At 45.4% G+C, this 21,645-nt stretch overlaps 1 pseudogene; it reads left to right on the forward strand.

Annotated features, from left to right (window-relative positions):
• Positions 1-21,645, forward strand: part of LOC112204119 (putative uncharacterized protein FLJ46235) — a 42,766-nt pseudogene that overhangs the window by 19,655 nt on the left and 1,466 nt on the right.

Below are 21,645 nucleotides of genomic sequence, written 5' to 3' on the forward strand. Positions count from 1 at the left end.
CGAAATTAAAATTGCTAATGAAGTTTCGGGCACGCATTGTCATTGATAACATCTTATCAGGAGAAAGGGTTTGAGAGCAGACATCTGACCAAAATTTATTAGGCGGGAATTTCCTTGTCCTGATAAGCCTGGGAGCGCCACGCGAACCCAGGGCTTATTTCATCCCTTATCTATGACTGTAAAAGACAGCCGTCCCCAAAGCGGCCATTTCAGAGGCCTCCCCTTAGGGATGCATTCTCTTTCTCAGGGATGTTCTTTGCTGAGAAAAAGAATTCAGCAATATTTCTCCTATTTGCTTTTGAAAGAAGAGAAATATGGCTCTGTTCCACCCGGCCCACAGGCAGCCAGAGTTTAAGGTTATCTCCCTTGTTCCCTGAAATTGCTGTTATCCTGTTCTTTTTTCAAGGTGCCCAGGTTTCATATTGTTTAAACAACTTGTGCAGTTAACGCAATTATCACAGGGTCCTGCGGGGACATTCATCGTCAGCTTACGAAGATGACCGGATTAAGAGATTAAAGTAAAGACAGGCATAGGAAATCACAAGGGTATTGATTGGGGAAGTGATAAGTGTCCATGAAATCTTCACAATTTATGTTTGGAGATTGCAGTAAAGACAGGCCTAAGAAATTATAGAAGTATTAATTTGGGGAACTAATACATGTCCATGAAATCTTCACAATTTATGTTCTTCTGCCGTGGCTTCAGCCGGTCCCTCCGTTTGGGGTCCCTGACTTCCTGCAACACGTTTCTCTCTACTCACAGACTTCTGACCAAATTTGTGTGCAGAGTTTCTACACCAGTTCTCCAACTCTCTGGATACCAATGCGTATCCCACAATTCCATTCTGACACTACCTAGAGTTAGCACAGAACCCACAGGTTAGGGGCTCAGTCCCACAAGACCACCCTCACTTCAGATGCCAGTTGCAAGTCCTAGGTTGTCACCTGTATTTTGACCAACCAGTTAGAAATCAGGGTTTCCCATGACCCTCTTCTTGAGTTTAATTATTTACTAGAACAACTCACAGAACTTAGAAAAACAGGTTTTTTTTCTTTTCTTTTTAAGAGACAGGGCCTCGCTCTGTTGTCCAAGCTGGTGTGCAGTGCTGCAATCATAGCTCATTGAAGCCTCAACCTCCAGGGCTCAAGTGATTCTCCTGCTTCAGCCTCTCAAGTAGCTGGAATTACAGGGTTCCCACCACCACATTTGGCTAATTTCTTTTATTTTTTGTATAGATGGGGTCTTTTTATGTTGCCCAGGTTGGTCTCAAATTCCTAGGCTCAAGTGATTCCGCCCATCTCTGCCTCCCAAAGTGCTGGGATTACGGGCATGAGCCAGCGCATCTGGCCACCTTATTTTCTATTACTGGCTCAATGTAATGGCTCCATCTCAGGAACAGCCAATGAAAGAGATGCACAAGTGGGGAGGGGCACAGAGCTTCCATGTCCTCTGTTGGGCACACTACCCTCCCAGGACCTCCTTGTGTTTAGCAACACAGAAGCTCTCCAAACCCTGCTGTTTGGGTGTTTATGGAGGCATGATTGATAAAATCATTGGCCATTGGTAGTTAAGTCAATCTCCAGTTCCTTTTACCTCCTGGAGTTCAGCAGGTGAGGCTGAAAGTTCCAAGCCTCAAAAAATGTGGTTGGGGCCAGGTGCAGTGGCTCACTCCTGTAATCCTAGCAGTTTGGAAGGCTGAGGCACATGGACCACTTGAGGTCAAGAGTTTGAGACCAGCCTGACCAACATGGTGAAACCCCGTTTCTACTAAAAATAACAACAGTTAGCTAGGCATTGTGGCACATCCCTATAATTCCAGCTACTTGGGAGGCCGAGGCAGGAGAATTGCTTGAACCCAGGAGGTGGAGGTTGTAGTGAGCTGAGATTGTGCCAATGCACTCCAGCCTGGGCTACAAGAGCCAAACTCCGTTTTAAAAAAAAATTGTGGTTGCTTTCTCTGGCAGCTAGCCCTCCTCCTGAAGCAGTCTAGGAGCTTGCAGCCACCCTGTTAGCGCAACAGCATCCCACATGCATTCTTACCATGCTGCAGATCTGAAAGACCTTAGAGGCCCTTGTGTCAGGAACCTGGGACTAAGACTAAATATCAAAACAGAAAATGCTCCTATTACCTCTGTCACGAAGGGCTTTATAAGAGCTTTGGAAGCGCTATGCCAGGAACCAGGGGCAGAGACCAAATGTATATTTCTTTTCTTATATTGGAGACAGAGTCTCACACTCTGCCACTGAGGCTGGAGTGCAGTGATGTCATCATAGCTCACTGCAGCCTTGACCTCCTAGGCTAAAGCAATCCTCCCACCTTAGCCTCTCCAGTAGCTGGAACTACAGGCATGCATCACCATGTCCAGCTGATTTTAATTTTAATTTTGTAAAGGCAGGGTCTTCCTATTTTCCCCAGGCTGATCTCTAACTCTTGGCCTCAAGCAATCCTTCCTCTTTGGCCTCCCAAAATGTTGGGATTACAGATGGGAGCCCCCATACCCACCAATCACAAGGATCTTTATAAGAGAAGGAGGTAGGATAGTCAGAATTAGAGAAAGTGATGTGGTAATAGAAGAAGAGGTCAGAGAGGGAGATTTGAAGATGCTGCACTTCTGGCCTTGAATATGGAGTCACGAGGTAAGTCAAGGAATGGGGGTGGCTTGTAGAAGCTGGAAAAGGCAAAGGAGCACATTCTGTCTAGAGCCTCCCCCAGAAGGAATGCAGCCCCTCTGACACCTTGACTTTAGCCTTAATAGACCTAGTTGGGCTTCTGGCCCCCAGAACTGTAAGATGGTAGATTTGTGGTGTTTGATGCCACTAAATGTAGGGTACTTTGTTGTAGCAACAACAAAAAATGAACATGAAGCTGGGACCTCATGTTACAGTTGCTCACGCCTGTAATCCCAGAACTTTAGGAGGCTGAGGTGGGAGGATCGCTTAAGCCCAGGAGCTTAAGACCAGCCTGGGCAGCATAATGAGACCTCATGTCTAAAAAAAATTTTTTTAAAGGCCAGGCACGGTGGCTCACGCCTGTAATCCCAGCACTTTGGGAGGCCGAGGAGGGTGGATCACGAGGTCAGAAGTTCAAGACCAGCCTAGCCAAGATGGTGAAACCCCATCTCTACTAAAAATACAAACATTAGCCAGGTGTGGTGGTGGGTGCCTGTAATCCCAGCTACTCGGGAGGCAGAGAATCACTTGAACCCAAAAGGCAGACATTGCAGTGAGCCAAGATCGCACCCTTACACTTCAGCCTGGGCGACCGAGACTCCTTCTCAAAAAAAAAAAAAAAAAAAAAAAAGCCATGTGTTGTGGCATGCAGCTGTAGTCTCAGTTCCTAGGGTGGCTGAGGCGGGAGGATTGTTTAAGCCTGGGAGGTTGAAGTTGCTGTGAGCTGTGATTGCACCAGTGTACTCCAGCCTGGGCAATAAAGCAAGACCTTGTTTCAAAAAGAAAGAAAGAAATGAGCATGGTGGGAATGGGGACAGATGGCAGTGTTAAGTAGAGTGATCAGGGTTGGCCTCATAAGTGAATATTGAGCAAAAGTTTGAAGCAGGTGATGGAGCTGGCCAAGGTGCTGAGGGAAGAGCATTGTAGGCTGAGTCAACAGGATAAAGGCATTAGGAGGAAACTCTCTGGTGTGTCTGAGGCTCTGGAAGGAGGCCAGTGGAGCAAAGAGATAGAGGGAGCGAAGTCAGCGAGGAAGCCAGGGAGTTGCTGGGCTGGGATCGGTACAGATCGTGTAAGCCCTGGGACGCTATTGCTGGGGCTTTGGCTTTTACTCTGACTAAAATGGGAACCACCGAGGGCTTCTGAGCAGAGAGGCGACATGATCTGTCTCCTGATTTAAAAGCACGACCTGGCTGCCAAGTTGAGAAAGACTATGGGAAGATTTGGGTAGAAGCATGGGGGCCAAGCTGTGGCAACATCCCGGTGGGAGATGATAGTGATCCTGACCGGGTTCACGGTGGTGGTGAGAGATGGTTAGAGCCTGGATACATGTTGAAGTCAGTCAGTAGGATTTCCTGACAGACTGGATGTGAGCTGTGAGAGAAGGCAGTGGTCAAGGTTGAGTTTGATTCTGATTGAATTATTAAGTAATTTTAAAAAACACTACTGCCTTTCCCAATCCTACCAAGTAAAGGATGCTAGATAAAAGAAATCTCAAGTCAGGCCAGGTACAGTGGCTCACACCTATAGTTCCAACAGTTTGAGAGGCAGAGATGGGAGTATGTTTTAAGGCCATGAGTTTGAGAGCAGCCTGGGCAACACAGCAAGACCTCCTCTCTACAAAAATAAAAAAAATAAATTTAATAAAATAAAATAAATATAGCCAGGCATGATGGTATGTACCTATGGCCCCAGTTACTCATGTGGCTGAGATGGGCAGATCTCTTGATTCTAGGAGTTTGAGGCCAGCTTGGGCAACATAGCAAGTCTTCTCTCTCTAGAAAAATGAAAAAAATGCCTGACGTGGTGGTACTTTCCTGTATTCCCAGGTATGGGGGCAGCTGAGGCAGGAGCATCTCTTGAGCCCAGTTGGTCAAGGTTGCAGTGAGCTATGATTATACCACTGCACTCCATCCTGGGTGACAGAGTGGGACCCTGTCTCAAAATACAAATACAAATGAAATCTCAAGTCAGACCAGTCCCTTCTAGGCTATGTAGGCCTTGTAACCATATAGCTGCATGATCGGGTTTGTGTGGCTGTGGATGAGGAGACCCCTGTCCAATTGTTGGCTATGTAATCAGTTTATTTTTCAATATAGTAATCAAATATATTTCATCATACTTGATGGTCTCAGATATGTGTGGATTTTGGAATTCCCCTTGGTACAGGTTGTAACATCTTATTGGCTCCATAATTCCATAATTTTTAAAATCTGATCAGTTTTTAATAAGATCAGAATTTATATTAGACTACTTAATCGGTTTTGTTAATGAGAAAATGAAATTGTGTTGTTTGCATTTTATCCAAGATGGGTGTCATATTGGGTAAATATCATCAATACTTGAACAAATGCAAAATTAGAGCTTCTTTATCATGAAACATGATGTAATTCTTGAAGAAGATGCCATTTCTTTTTTTTCTTTTTTTTTTTTTAAGATAAGAGTCTTTCTCTTGTCACCCAGGCTGGAGTGCAATGGTGCGATTTTGGCTCACTGCAACCTTCACCTTCTGGGTTCAAGCCATTCTCCTGCCTCAGCCTCCCGAGTAGCTGGGATTACAGGCACCCGCCACCATACCCAGCTAAGTTTTGTATTTTTAGTAGAGATGGGGTTTCACCATGTTGGCCAGGCTTCTCTGGAGCTCCTGATCTCAGGCAATCTGCCTGCCTCAGCCTCCCAAAATTCAAGGAGTACAGATGTGAGCAACCATGCCCGGCCTCCATTTCTTTTTTGTAGTCTTTAATAAACAGCTGCTATCATTGCAGACTTGCTGTTTAGGCACTTAGGAATTTTTCACTAGAAGGCATGTAAATAAAGACCATGGGCAATTGTAATGAATTTCGTGTTCATTCTTTGACTACATGACTGTCCCCAGAGCTGTAACTTTATTGAATTTTTTAGAAGCCATTTAGCTAGCAACTGAGCCTAACCAGCCACTCACCGTCATTATTCAGTGCTCTTTTATTATTGTCTATTTCTCCTCCAACTTGGCTACACTCACAAAGTGATAAAAACTTGCATTTGTTTTCTTTCCTTTTCAGAGACAGCATCTTGCTCTGTTGCTCAGGCTGCAGTACAGTGACATGATCATGGTTCACTGTAGCCTCAAACTCCTGGGCTCAAGCGGTTCTCTCACTTCAGTCTCCCAAGTAGCTGGGACTACAGACATGTGCCACCATGTCCAGCTAATTTTTTGTCATAGAGACGGGATCTTGCCACGTTGCTCCGACTGGGCTCAAAACTCCTGACCTCAAGTGATCCTCCTGCCTCAGCCTCCCAAAGTGCTGGGATTACAGGCAGGCATGATCACCTGTGCCCAGCCCCCTATTATTATTATTTTAAATAATAGCTTTATTAAAATATTCACATACCATTCACTTTATTTATTGAAATCTGCAATCCAGTAGGTTTTAGAATATTCACAGAGCTGTGCATCGATCACCACAGTCACTTTTAGAACCCTTCATTACCCTATAGAGAAATCCATACCCCTTAGCCACTACCTCCTACTCTCCCCACCTACCTTCGCCCCCAGCCTTAGGCAACCATTGATTAATTTTTTTGTCACTATAGATTTGCCTAATCTGGACAAATAGAATTGTACAATATGTGATCTTTTGTGGCTTTTTTTCCCTCTTAGCACAGTGTTTTCAAAGTTCCTTTATGTCATAGTGTGTATCAATATTTCATTCCTTCTATGGCAGTATTCCATGGTAGAGACACACTGCATTTTGTTTATCTGTTCATCAGTTGGTGGATATTTGGGTTGTTTCCATGTATTCCATGTATTGGTCATTATGAATAATGCTGCTATGAAGATTGTTGTACAAGTTTTTGTGTGGACATATATTTTTATTTTTCTGGGATATATGCCTAGGAGTGAAATTGTTGCATCATAGGATGACTGTACATTTAGCCTTTTGAGAAACTGCCAGACTGTTTTCTAACGTGGCTACACCAGTTGGGTGCAATGGCTCACACCTGTAATCCCAGCTACTCAGGAGGCTCAGCTAGGAGGATGGCTTGAGCCCATGAATTCAAGACCAGCCTGGGCAAGATAGTGAAACCCTGTCTTGATTTTTTAAAAATCCAATTAAAATGACAAGAAAAGAAATACCCAAACAAAATGGTTACACAATTTTATGTTCCCACCAGTAATGTGTGTGGGTTCCAGTTCCTCCACATCTTCACTGACATTTTTTTTTTTCTAGATAGGGGCTTGCTCTGTCTCTCAGGCTGCAGTGCAATGATGCCATCACAGTTCACTGCAGCCTTGACCTCCCAGGCACAAGTGATTCTCTCATCTCAGCCTCCTGAGTAGCTGAAAATTACAGGTGTACGCCACCATGCCTGGCTAATTTTTATATTTTTCTGTACTGATGGGATTTTACCATGTTGCCCAGGCTGGTCTCATACTCCTGGCCTCAAGTGATCTACCCACCTCAGCCTCCCTAAGTTCTGGAATTACAGGCTGCCACCATGCCCGGCCTTCACCAACATTTGCCATTATCTGTTTTTTTTTCTTCCTTTATACCTTAAAGCAGTATAAGAACAAGCGTCTTCAATTATAGGAAACAGTATAATCCCAGGGCATTGGGAGGCTAAGACAGGAAGATGTCTTGATGCCAGGAGTTTTTTTTTGTTGTTGTTGTTTTTGTTTTTGTTATTGTTGTTGTTGTTTTTGACAGAGTCTCGCTCTGTCACCCAGGGTGGAGTGCAGTGATGGGGTCCACTGCAACCTCCACCTCCCAGGTTCAAGTGATTCTCCTGCCTCAGCCTCCCGAGTAGGTGAGACTACAGGTACACGCCACTACTGCCCAGCTAATTTTTGTATTTTTGATAGAGTCAGAGTTTCACCATGTTGGCCAGGCTGGTCTCGAACTCCAGACTTCAGGTGATTTGCCTGCCTTAGCTTCCCAAAGTGCTGCGATTACAAGCATGAGCCACCATGCCCAGTCTGATGCCAGGAGTTTTAGACTAGCCTGGGCAACCTAGCAAGACCTTGTCTCTACAGAATATTTAAAAATTAGCCAAATGTGGTGGTGCCTGTGTATAGTCTCTCTCCCTCTCTCTTTTTTTTTTTTCTTTCTAACTTTTTGTGACATGGTCTGGCTCTGTCACCCAGGCTGAAGTGCAGTGGTGTGATCATGGCTCACTGCAGCCTGAAACTCCTGGGATCAAGTGATCAATCCTCCCACCTCATCCTACCAAGTAGTAGGGACCACAGGTGTATGCCACCCAGGTCTTGCTATGTTGTCCAGGCTGGTCTTGAGCTCCTGGCCTCAAGCAATCCTCTCACCTTGGCCCCCCACAGTGCAAGGATTACAGGTATGAGCCACCATGCCTGGCCCCTACCCTGCCTACTGAGAACCAAAAGAAGGATCCAAATTCTCCTTAGCTCAACTCGAGCCATTTCCTGATTGTTTCATCAGCAAGGAGCTGGTTATTGGGCTGTCCAGGCCTCCCAAGCAGCACAGAAATGAGGTGAAGGAGTTTTCCTGTTGCTCCACTCTGTAAGGAGTTGGAGGGTGATGTTTACTCATTTGCAGAGAGAGATGCCTTGTAGGCACCTCAGGATGGAGAGGGCCCTGATTCCAATGTCCTTTTTTTCTTCAGAAACAGGACCTTTCCCTGTCACTCAGGATGGAGTTCAGTGGTCCTATCATGACTCATTATAGCCTCAAACTCCCAGGCTCAAGCAATCCTACCATGTCAGCCTTCCCAGTAGCTGGGACTACAGGTAAGCATCGTGACACTCAGTGAATTTTGTTTTTATTTTGTTGTAGAGATGGGACCTCAGTATGTTGCCACGGCTGACCTTGAACTCCTGCACTCAAGGGATTTTCCTGCCCTGGCCTCCCAAAGTATTGGTATTACAGGCATGAGCCATTGTGCCCACCGTCTCTGGTTCTTAACCTTCTGCCTCCCTCTTCCAGTTTTAAAGAATGCTTGTAATTACATGGGCTCTCCTAGATACTCCAGGATAATCTTGTTTTAAGGTCAGCTGATGAGCAACATTAATTTTATCTGCACTCTTAATTCCCCCTTCCTATGTAATTGTGCTGCGTAACATAGGACATGAGCAATTGGTGGCGGTGGGGGTTATTACTTTGGCCACCACAGTAACTATTTTATGCCAGGTACTCAGCTAAGCACTGGTGAATTAAGCATGAATAACACACACTCCCTAATCTCCATCCATTCATGTGAGGAGCACTTCACCTGCCATGCTCCTGAGAATCTCGGGAGTCATAGAAGTCTTCTATGAGGAGGTGATGCCAAAGCGGACAAGTGACAGAGGAGTCAAAGCTAGCTAGGAAGAGAGTAGAGGTTTAAGGGGAAGCATACTATAAGCAGAGGATATTACCCACTTCAGAGACTCCCAGAGGAGAAAGAGTGTGTGTTCAAGGGGCAGATGAGGCTCAGTTGGACTCCATAGCAGATGAAATGGAGAGGGGCAAGCAGTGAGGCTGCCTTGCAAGGCAGGGCAGAGCAGGGGCTGTTAAGGAGTTTGGACTTAATCCCTGAGGCAAGGAGAAGTGATGTAAATGGGGGAGTAACATGATGAGATTCATGGATTAGAGACATGGCTCAGGCTGCTATAGAGAAGGCACCAGGGAGAGCCGATGGCTCAATGGGTGTGCAGGAGACCTCTCCCTGAGTTTAGGGAGAGGTTTTTAAAACAGAAGAAGTTTGAGTAATTTAAATGATGATGGGAAGGAGCTAAAAGTGGGGGATAGGTTAAAGATACAGGAAAGTGGGAGGAAGAACCGACAAGTGAGGTTCCAGAGAGGGCAGGAGAAGAGGAGATTCCCATAGGGGGTTTAACACTTTCTTTTCTTTTTTCTTTCTAAGACAGGGTCTCACTCTGTCGCCCAGGCTGGAGTGCAGTGGCACAATCTGGGCTCACTGTAGTGTAGACTTCCCAGGCTTAAGGGATTTCTCCCACCCCAGACTCCCAAGTAGCTGGAACTACGGGTGTGCACCACCACCACACCTGGCTAATATCTCTTTTTATTGGTAGACGCAGAGTCTCACTATTTAGCACTGATTGGTCTCCAACTCCTGGCCTCAAGCGATCCTCCTGCCTAGGCCTCCCAAATTGCTGGGATTACAGGCATGAGCCACAATGCCTGGCCTCTGCTAGTTCTGTATTCTCTAGAGTTGTCTTTACTTTGTGCTAGTGTGTCCCTCATTGTGCTGATCCTCTGTAAAAATTAATACCTTTTTTTTTTTTTTTTTGAGGTGGAGTTTCACTCTTGTTGCCCAGGCTGGAGTGCAATGGCACTATCTCGGCTCAGCGCAACCTCCACCTGCCGGGTTCAAGCGATTCTCCTGCCTCAGCCTCCTGAGTAGTTGGGATTACAGGCATGTGCCACCATGCCCAGCTAATTTTGTATTTTTAGTAGAGATGGGGTTTCTCTATGCTGGTCAGGCTGGTCTCGAACTCCTGACCTCAGGTGATCTGTCTGCCTTGGCCTCCCAAAGTGCTGGGATTACAGGCATGAGCCATTTTGCCTGGCCAAAATTAATACTTTTTATATTAAATTTACATATATATATATATATATATATATATATATATATATATATGTTTTTTCTTTTTGATACCGGGTCTCACACTGTCACCCAGGCTGGAGTACAGTGGCACAACCTCTGCTCACTGCAGCCTCCACCTGCCAGGCTCAAGCAATTCTCCTGCCTCAGCCTCCCGAGTAGCTGGGATTACAGGTAAGTGCCACCACACCCAGCTGATTTTTGTGTTTTTTGTAGAGACGAGGTTTCGCCATGTTTCCCAGACTGTTCTCAAACTCCTGAGCTCAAAGCAGTCCACCCACCTTGGCCTCCCAGAGTGCTGGGATTACAGGTGTGAACCATCTTGCTCATTCTAGTTTAAACTTTTGAGTGGTTTGTGTCTCCTGATTGGACTCCTACAAATACAGAATTGATGCTAGGAAGGGTACCAGGAGATAGACGCACATGGATGGGATTTGGGAATAGGTTTGGTTATCCAAGGAGCAGTGCTGAGCTCCTTGCTAATGGGATATGGGATGCTGGTGATTTCCAGGAAGTGAGCTCACAATGACTCAAGCTGCCACATACTGTTGATTGTGAAATGCCAGTTGAAGCATATGTCCTGTGAGCTTAGGGGTGCTACAAGTTGACCACTGCAGCAGTAAAGATGACTCTGAAGAATGGCGTGGGATGGATCCTTTCAAATGCACTTGAGCAGCGGTCTCCAACCACAGGGCCACAGAGCTGGAGGTGAGCAGCAGGCAAGTGAAGGGAAACTTCATCTGTATTTCTAGCCCCTCCCATCACTTGCATGACCACCTGAGCTCCATGTCCTGTCAGATCAGCAGCAGCATTAGATTCTCATAGGAGCACAAACTCTGTTGTGAAGTGTGCATGCGAGGGATCTAGGTTGTGTACTCCTTATGAGAATCTAATGCCTGATATTCTGTTACTGTCTCCCATCACCCCAGATGGACAGTCTAGTTGCAGGAAAACAAGCTCAGAGATCCCACTGAGTCTACGTTATAGTGAGTTGTAGAATCATTTCATTATATATTACTATGTAGTAATAATAGAAAGAAAGTGCACAATATATGTAATGCACTTGAATCATCCTGAAATTATTCCCTCACTCCCAGTCTGTGGAAAAATTGTCTTCCACACATTCACTCTGTTTTTTGGTAGAGGCAGGGTCTTAATATATTGCCCAGGCTGATCTCAAACTCCTGGCCTCAAGTAATATACCTCTCTCAGCCTCCCAAAGTGCTGAGATTACAGGCATAAGCCACCACCCTCAACCAAGACTTTCTTAAACCAAATAAAAATTGAGATTACTTGAGCCCAGGTGGTCAAGGCTGCAGTGAGCCTGATTGCACCACTGCACTCCAGCCTAGGTGACAGAATGAGACTGTCTCAAAAAAAAAAAAAAAAACAAATTAACCCTTTATGACATTCCCAGTAACTTCCTAAGTGTTCCCCACAAGTCTTTGAATTCTGTTTAATTTTCACATAACATTTAAGACATTTAAGAACTTATGTCTGTCTGTGTCATCCCTTTATGTCAAAAGATGTCTTTTTGTCACTTCCAGCTGGATCTACCATGAAGGACTTCTGAATCCAGGAAGAGAGACTGACTGGGCAACATGTTATTCAGGTACAAAAAGATTTGGACTGTAACTTAAAAATGATCAAATAATAGTGCATGCATCAAGTGCAATGGGAAGCTCTTCTGGAGAGGGAGAGAAGCTTCCAGTTAAGGTGACATTGAAGCCAAGTCCTGAAAGATGAGGAAGAGTTGTATGAGAGTGGGGAGGGAAGGGGGAGGTGGAGGGATGGGGAATGGGCCGGGATGGGATAGCGCAAACTGCCCGGGAAGGGAAACCAGCACTGTACAGACCTGAACAACGAAGATGGCATATTTTGTTCAGGGAATGGTGAATTAAGTGTGGCAGGAATGCTTTGTAGACACAGTAATTTGCTTGTATGGAATTTTGCCTGAGAGACCTCATTGCAGTTTCTGATTTTTTGATGTCTTCATCCATCACTGTCCTTGTCAAATAGTTTGGAACAGGTATAATGATCACAATAACCCCAAGCATAATATTTCATTAATTCTCACAGAATCACATGTAGGTGCCACAGTTATCCCCATTTTATGAATGGAGTGATGAAGCCTTAGGAATAATGAATGATTTGCGCAGGCTCACCTGGATATTAAGACTGAGTCAAATGTTGGGTCTGGTCTGACTTTAATGTTTGCTTTGTTCATGAGCACCACATATTGCCTCTCCTATGCAGTTAAGCAGGTAGGTGACAGAAAAGCCCATGTTTGTCTCTACTCACACACTTCCGACTGAATGTATGTATGGAGTTTCTACACCAAATTCTTCAGTGCTCTGGATATTAACTGGGTATCCCATGACTTTATTCTGACACTACCTGAAGTTAGCACAGACCCCACAAGTTAGGGGCTCAGTCCCACGAGGCCATCCTCACTTCAGCTGCCAATGGCAAGTCCTAAGTTGTCACCATACTTTTGACCAACCTGTTACCAATCGGGGGTTCCCATAACTGTCTTCTTGGGTTTAATAATTTGCTAGAACAGTTTACGGAACTCAGAAAAACAGTTTATTTTCTTTTTTTCTGAGAGAGAGGGTCTTATTTTGTTGCCCAGGCTGGTGTGCAATGGTGCAGTCATAGCTCATTGCAGCCTTGATTGTCTGGGTTCCAGTGGTTCTCCCACCTCAGCCTCCCTAGTAGCTGAGACTACATGCCTGCACCACCACATCTGGCTAGTTTCTTTTATTTTTTGTATAGATGGGGTCTTGTTGTGTTGGCCAGGCTGGCCACAAATTCCTGGTCTCAAGTGATCCTCCCACCTCAGCCTCTGAAAGTGCTGGGATTACAGATGTGAGCCACCGCATCTGGCCAGTTCATTTCCTATTACTGGTTCATTGTGAAGGATACATCTCAGAAACAGTCAATGAAAGAGACGTGCATGCTGGATGCAGTGGCTCATGCCTGTAATCTCAGCACTTTGGGAGGCCAAGGTGGGAGGATTGCTGAAACTCAGGAGTTTGAGACCAGCCTGGGCAACATGGTGAAAACCTGTCTCTATAAAAAATTAAAAAATAATAATAATAACCGGTGTGGTGGTGTGCACCTAGAGTTCCAACTACTAGGGAAGCTGAGATGAGAGGATACCTTGAGCTGGGGACTGGGGAGGCTTAGGTTACAGTAAGCTGAGATTGTGCCACTGCACTCCAGCTTGGACAAAAGAGCCTGATCCTGTCTCAAAAAAAAAGAAAGATACCCAGGGCAAGTTAAGTTCGGAGGGGCACAGAGCTCCCATGCCCTCTGTTGAACATGCGACCCTCCCAGCATCTCCTGTGTCCAGCAACCCGGAAAGCTCTGCAAACCCCTTTCAGGGTGTTTATGGAGGCTTTATTATGCAAGCATGATTGATAAAATCTTTGGCTGTTGATGATTAAGTCAGTCTCCAGCCCCTCTTCCCCCTGGAGTTCAGTGCATGAGGCTGAAAGTTCCAAGCCTCTTACCATGTGGTTGCATGGTAATCAGCCCTCCTCTTGAAGAAATTTAGGAGCTTGCAGTCACCCGGTCATCTCAACAACATCCCCAAATGCATTCTTACCATGCTGGAGATCCCAAAGTTCTTAGAGGCTCTTGTGTTAGAAACCTGGGACCAAGACCAAATATTAAAACAAAAGATGTTCCTGTCACATCTATCACTGAGGTCTTTGTAAGAGCTTTAGAAGCTCTGTGCCAGGAACCAGGGACAGAGATTAAATATATATTTCTTTTCTTTTTTTTGAGACAGAATCTCCCTGTGTCATCCAGGCTGGAGTGCAGTGATGTGATCATAGCTCACTATAGCTTTGGCCTTCTGAGATCAAGCAATCCTCCCATCTCAACCTCCCAAGTAGCTAGGACTACACATGCATGTCACCCATGCCCAGCTCATTTTTGTAGAGTCAGAGTTTCACCATGGTGGCCAGGTTGGCCATGTCGGCCAGATGGGGTCTTCTTTTGTTGCCCAGGCTGGCCACAAATTCCTGGGCTCAAGTGATCCTCCCACCTCGTCCTTGTAGAGATGAGATTTAGTTATGTCGTCCAGGCTGATCTCAAACTCCTCGGCTAAATCGACTGTCTCACCTCAGCCTCTCAAGTAGCTGGGACTACAGGCGCATACCACCATGTCGGGCTAATATTTATTTTTATTTTTTTCTGGGGGGGGGGCGGTCTCACTGTGTTTTTCATGCTAGTTTCAAACTTCGGGCCTCAAGTGTTCCTCCTGCCTTGACCTCCCAAAGTGTTGGGATTCTGGGTGGGAGCCACCATGCCCAGCAATCACAAGGGTCTTTATAAAACAAAGAGAGTAGGAGATTCAGAATTGGAGCAGGAGATGTGGTGATGAAAGCAGAGGTAAGAGAGGGAGATTTGAAGATGCTTCACCTCTGGCTTTGAAGATGGAGTCAGGGGCCATGATCCAAGGAATGGGGGTGGCTTCTAGAAGCTGGAAAAGCCAAGGGAACATATTAGAGTCTCCAGAAGGAATGCAGCCCTGCTGACACCTTGACTTTAGCCTTAATAGACCTAGTTTGGGTTTCTGGCCCCTAGAACTGTAAGATGGTAGACTTGTGGTGTTTTAAGCCACTAAATGTAGGAAACTGCAAACTATGTTGCAGCAGCAAGAAGAAATGAACATGAAGCCAGGCATGATGGCTCATGCCGGTAATCCCAGCACTTTAGGAATTTAGGCAGGAGGATCACTTGAGGCCAGGAGTTCAAGACCAGTCTGGGCAACATACTAAGACCTTGTCTCGGCTCACTAGGGTTAGGGTTAGGGTTTTAGGGTTGTTAGGGTTAGGGTTTTAGGGTTGTTAGGGTTAGGGTTTTAGGGTTGTTAGGGTTAGGGTTAGGGTTTTAGGGTTGTTAGGGTTAGGGTTTTAGGGTTGTTAGGGTTAGGGTTTAGGGTTACGGTTAGGGTTAGGGTTTAGGGTTAGGGTTCGGGTTCGGGTTCCGGTTAGGCTTAGGGTTTAGGGTTAGGGTTAGGGTTATTGGTTAGGGTTAGGGTTAGGGTTCGGGTTAGGGGTTAGGGTTTAGGGTTAAGGTTAGGGTTATTGGTTAGGGTTAGGCTTCGGGTTTGGGTTCTGGTTGGGGTTGGGGTTTGGGTTCGGGTTAGGGTTAGGGGTTAGGGTTTAGGGTTAGGGGTAGGGTTTTTGGTTAGGGTTAGGGTTTGGGTTGGGGTTGGGGTTTGGGTTAGGGTTAGGGTTTGGTGTTAGCGTTAGGGGTTAGTGGTTAGGGTTAGTGTAGGGGTTAGGAGTTAGGGGTTAGGGTTAGGGTTTTGTGTTAGGTTTAGGGTTAGGGTAGGGTTAGGGTTAGGGTTAAGGTTAGGGTAAAGGCGTTAGGGTTAGGGTTAGATTACAATTTCTAACCCGTTTTATTTTGTTTTTTTTCTGAGACAGGGTCTCCCTCTGTTGTCCAAGGCTGGAGTGTAGTAGTGCTATCGCAGCTGACTGCAGCCTCAACCTTCCAGGCTGAAGCGATCCTCCTACCTCACCCTCCCACGTGGCTGAGACTACAGGTGCTTGACACTATGCCCAACTAATATTTGGAATTTTCGTATACGTGGATTCCAGAGGGGTGACAGCGAAACGTGAGTAAGCATGGATTTTGGTATATGCAGAGATGGGGTGCTGGAACTGATTCTGTATACTGAGGGACGACGACTGTATATGTTTTTACAATTACGCTGTAGGATACATTCTGTTGCATAGCCTTGAAAATAATCATTTTTAATTGAGTGGAATAATAATAATAATATTGCTAAAAGTAGCAGCTGGCCAGGTGTGGTGGCTCACACTGGTAATCGCAACACTTTGGGAGGCTGAGGCGGGAGGATGGCTTGAGGCCAAGAGTTTGCGATAGGCCTTGGAAACGCAGGGGGAGTCACCGTCCCTACAGAAAAATACATGAATTAGCCTAGTGTGGTGGCATGTTCCTGTAGTCCCAGCTACTTGGGAGGCTGAGTTGGGAGGATCGCTTGAGCCCAGGGAGGCTGAGACTGCAGTGAGTCACGATCAGGCCTCTGCACTCCAGCCTGGGTGACAGAGTGAGACCCTGTCTCAAAACAACAAAAAAGTAGCCGCTAACATCAACTGAACTTTTATACCAGGTGCCTATTGATACCATAGTTTAATTTCTTAGAACTGTTTCTTATTTCACTTACCAACTCTGTCTTCAGTTACTCCCAGATTTCTACTGTGTGTGTCCAGATGACCTTTTGTTTAGATTGAATTGTCTCCCCAGAAGTAAGATTACTGTGAGTCATGGTGAATGGACATTCTCATTACCCTTGATGTAAGTTGACAGGGTTTTGAGTGCCTCCCAGCTATAATCTTAGCACTTTGGGAGGCCAAGAGAGGAGGATTGCTTGAGGCCAAGAGTTGGAGGAGGCAGTATGGCAGTATGGTGAGACCCTGTCTCCGCTATTTTAAAAAATTGACAGGCTTTACCCTGGAAGGCTTATACACAATTTAAACACCCCTCATAGTATAAGAAAGTGCCCATTTCACTGCACCTTTGCCAGCACAGGGTATTATAATTTAGTAAGTCATTTTTTGTTTGATTATTTTAAATAGATAAAAGACCTCATGTTACTTTACTTGTCACATTTCAACATCTTTCCTTAGCTTATTAGCTCTATCTCTTCTCTGTCTGTAAATGGTTGTTGTTGTTGTTTTGTTCTTTGAGACAGGGTCTTGCTCTGTCACCAGGCTGGACTGTAGCGGCATAATCATGCCTCGCTGCAGCCTTGACCTCCCAGGCTCAAACTTCAGCATTCCGAGTAGCTGGGACTACAAGTGTGCACCACCACTCCCAGCTAACTTTTTTCATTTTTTTTTTTGGATAGAGACAGGGTCTCACTGTGTTGTCCAGACCGGTCTCTAGCTCCTGGCCTTAAGCAATCCTCCTGCATTAGCTTCTCAAATGGCTGGAATTTCAGGCATGAGCCACCATGCCTGGCCTGGGCTAGTCCCATATTCTCTAGAGTTCTCTTTACTTTGTGCTAGCCAATCTCTCATTGTGCTGTTCACCTGTTATAATGAATAATTCTCTGTATTAAATTTTACCACTTTAAACTTTTGAGTGGTTTATGCTTCCTGATTGGACTCTGACTAATATGTTAGGAAGGGTCCCAGGAGGTAAACCCACACAGATGGGATTTGGGCATAGGTTTGGTTTCCCAGGGGGCAGTGCTGAGCTCTTTGCCAGTGGGAAATGGGATGCTGGTGATTTCCAGTAGGTGACCTCACAGTGACTCAAGCTACCACTTACTGTTGATTGTGACAAAATGCCAGCTGAGGCACATGCCTTGGGAGCTAAGTGGTTTCTGCCCTTGACCACTGTGAAGACTGTTTTGGGAAGGGTCGCTTTGGATGCAGTTGAGCAGGGGTCCCCAACCCCTGAGCCATGGAGCCGTAAGGAGCCACACAGCAGGAGGTGAGTGGTGTCCAGTGAGGGAGTGAGGGAAGCTTCGTCTGTATTTACAGCCACTCCCCTTTGCTCACATTCCCGCCTGAGCTCCGCTTTCTCAGATGAGCAGCAGCATTAGATTCTCACAGGAGAACGCACCCTGTTGTGAACCGGGTATGTGAGGGATCTAGGTTGCGCTGTCCTTATGAGAATCTAATACCTATTGATCTGTCACTTTCTCCCATCACGCTCAGGTGGGACCATCCAGTTTCAGGAAAACAAGCTTAACACGCCCACTGATTCGACATTATGGTGAGTTCTATAATTATTTTATTATATATTACAGTGTAATAATGGAAATAAAGTGCCTAATAAATGTAAATGTGCTTACATCTTTTGGCCCAGCTCCTACCTCCCGGCAGCCTCTCCAGGCCCAGAACTTTCTCCAGTCAGTCTCTACAGACCAAGCTCATGACTCACAATGGCCTATTTAGGCCCATACCCTACGTCACGGCAGTCTCCGCAGATGAGGCTACTGCCTCACAACAGCCTCCACAGGCACAGCTCCATCGTTACAATGGCCTCTTTAGACCCAGCTCCTGCCTCCCAGCCTTCTCTCCAGGCCCTGAACTTTCTCCGTAAGTTGAGGTAGCTGGGACTGTAGGTATACATGACGATACTTGGGTAATTTTTAAATTGTTTTGTAGACATGGGGTCTCACTTTGTTGGCCAGGCTGGTTTCAAACTAATGGCCTCAAGTGACCCTTCCACCCCTGCCTCCCATCCTCGAGGTATTTGCCACCACAAGGAGCACTTGTTCAATTTTCTAAAAAAAAAATTTCTAAAGTAAGGCTGTGGGATGATGGCAGGAAGATAAAAGAAAAACAGAAGAATAAGTTAAAATGACTTATTCACACATATTCTTTTGGCAGCAAGAAGAACTTTTAGTATATACATTCCTTACAAACAAACAAAGGGCAGGTAAACAATGTTGTATAGGAACTTCAACACACACTGTACAGTATTCCCACTTTGCTGACATAAGTTACGGAAATTTCGTAGTTTACTTGAGTGTCGCTACCAGTATTTTGCTTCTCTGATGATTTTTATCAACTTCCTCATCTGTTAACTTCTCTCCAAGGTATGTCATGTCACGACATACTGCCGCTGCACGAACATGGCCAGTGTCTTCCTATTCAACATGTAGAATGCTTTCCTAATTTCTCTTTTTACTCCCTGTCTTTGTGTTCTGCATTTTCCTTACTTTTATTGTCAGAAACTCCAGAAAGTCAATCGTACTAATTTATCACGATTTGCTTTATTAATTTATACTTTGCTTATATGGAATTTTGCCCAGCAGACCTCATTACAGTTTCTAACCTGTTTTATTTATTTATTTTTTTTCTGAGACAGGGTCTCCCTCTGTTGTCCAAGGCTGGAGTGTAGTAGCGCTATCGCAGCTGACTGCAGCCTCAACCTTCCAGGCTGAAGCGATCCTCCCACCTCAACCTCCCACGTGGCTGAGACTACAGGTGCTTGCCACTATGCCCAACTAATATTTGGAATTTTCGTATACGTGGATTCCAGAGGGGTGACAGCGTAACGTGAGTAAGCATGGATTTTGGTATATGCAGAGATGGGGTGCTGGAACTGATTCTGTATACTGAGGGATGACGACTGTATATGTTTTTACAATTACGCTGTAGGATACATACTGTTGCATAGCCTTGAAAATAATCATTTTTAATTGAGTGGAATAATAATAATAATATTGCTAAAAGTAGCAGCTGGCCAGGTGTGGTGGCTCACACTGGTAATCGCAACACTTTGGGAGGCTGAGGCAGGAGGATGGCTTGAGGCCAAGAGTTTGCGATAGGCCTTGGAAACAAAGGGGGAGTCACCATCCCTACAGAAAAACACATGAATTAGCCTAGTGTGGTGGCATGTTCCTGTAGTCCCAGCTACTTGGGAGGCTGAGGTGGGAGGATCACTTGAGCCCAGGGAGGCTGAGACTGCAGTGAGTCATGATCAGGCCTCTGCACTCCAGCCTGGGTGACAGAGTGAGACCCTGTCTCAAAACAACAAAAAAGTAGCCGCTAACATCAACTGACCTTTTACCAGGTGCCTACCGATACCATAGTTTAATTTCTTAGAACTGTTTCTTATTTCACTTACCAACTCTGTCTTCAGTTACTCCCAGATTTCTACTGTGTGTGTACAGATGATCTTTTGTTTGGATTGAATTGTCTCCCCAGAAGTAAGATTACTGTGAGTCATGGTGAATGGACATTCTCATTACCTTTGATGTAAATTGACAGGGTTTTGGGTGCCTCCCAGGTATAATCTTAGCACTTTGGGAGGCTAAGAGAGGAGGATTGCTTGAGGCCAAGAGTTGGAGGAGGCAGTATGGCAGTATGGTGAGACCCTGTCTCCATGATTTTAAAAAATTGACAGGCTTTACCCGGGAAGGCTTATACACAATTTAAACACCCCTCATAGTATAAGAAAGTGCCCATTTCACTGCACCTTTGCCAGCACAGGGTATTATAATTTAGTAAGTCATTTTTTGTTTGATTATTTTAAATAGACAAAAGACCTCATGTTACTCTACTTGTCACATTTCAACGTCTTTCCTCAGCTTATTAGCTCTATTTCTTTTCTGTCTGTAAATGGTTGTTGTTGTTTTGTTCTTGGAGACAGGGTCTTGCTCTGTCACCAGGCTGGACTGTAGTGGCATAATCATGCCTCACTGCAGCCTTGACCTCCCAGGCTCAAACTTCAGCATTCCGAGTAGCTGGGACTACAAGTGTGCACCACCACTCCCAGCTAACTTTTTTCTTCTTTTGGATAGAGACAGGGTCTCACTGTGTTGTCCAGACCGGTCTCTAGCTCCTGGCCTTAAGCAATCCTCCTGCATTAGCTTCTCAAATGGCTGGAATTTCAGGCATGAGCCACCATGCCTGGCCTGGGCTAGTCCCATATTCTCTAGAGTTCTCTTTACTTTGTGCTAGCCAATCTCTCATTATGCTGTTCACCTGTTATAATGAATAATTCTCCATATTAAATTTTACCACTTTAAACTTTTGAGTGGTTTATGCTTCCTGATTGGACTCTGACTAATATGTTAGGAAGGGTCCCAGGAGGTAAACCCACACAGATGGGATTTGGGCATAGGTTTGGTTTCCCAGGGGGCAGTGCTGAGCTCTTTGCCAGTGGGAAATGGGATGCTGGTGATTTCCAGTAGGTGACCTCACAGTGACTCAAGCTACCTCTTACTGTTGATTGTGATGAAATGCCAGCTGAGGCACATGCCTTGGGAGCTAAGTGGTTGCTGCCCTTGACCACTGTGAAGACTGTTTTGGGAAGGGTCGCTTTGGATGCACTTGAGCAGGGGTCCCCAACCCCTGAGCCATGGAGCCGTAGGCAGCCACACAGCAGGAGGTGAGTGGTGTCCAGTGAGGGAGTGAGGGAAGCTTCGTCTGTATTTACAGCCACTCCCCTTTGCTCACATTCCCGCCTGAGCTCCGCCTTCTCAGATGAGCAGCAGCATTAGATTCTCATAGGAGAACGCACCCTGTTGTGAACTGGGTATGTGAGGGATCTAGGTTGCGCTGTCCTTATGAGAATCTAATACCTATTGATCTGTCACTTTCTCCCATCACGCTCAGGTGGGACCATCCAGTTTCAGGAAAACAAGCTTAACACGCCCACTGATTCGACATTATGGTGAGTTCTATAATTATTTTATTATATATGGGATATATAATAAATATATATATTTATTATATATATTAATATGTTAAATATGTTAATATATGAAATATATTATTATATATTATAATAATGGAAATAAAGTCCCTAATAAATGTAAATGTGCTTAAATCTTTTGGCCCAGCTCCTACCTCCCGGCAGCCTCTCCAGGCCCAGAACTTTCTCCAGTCAACCTCTACAGACCAAGCTCA

Source organism: Pan troglodytes, chromosome 1 (assembly GCF_028858775.2).
Source record: "Pan troglodytes isolate AG18354 chromosome 1, NHGRI_mPanTro3-v2.0_pri, whole genome shotgun sequence".
NCBI classification, from domain to species: domain Eukaryota; kingdom Metazoa; phylum Chordata; class Mammalia; order Primates; family Hominidae; genus Pan; species Pan troglodytes.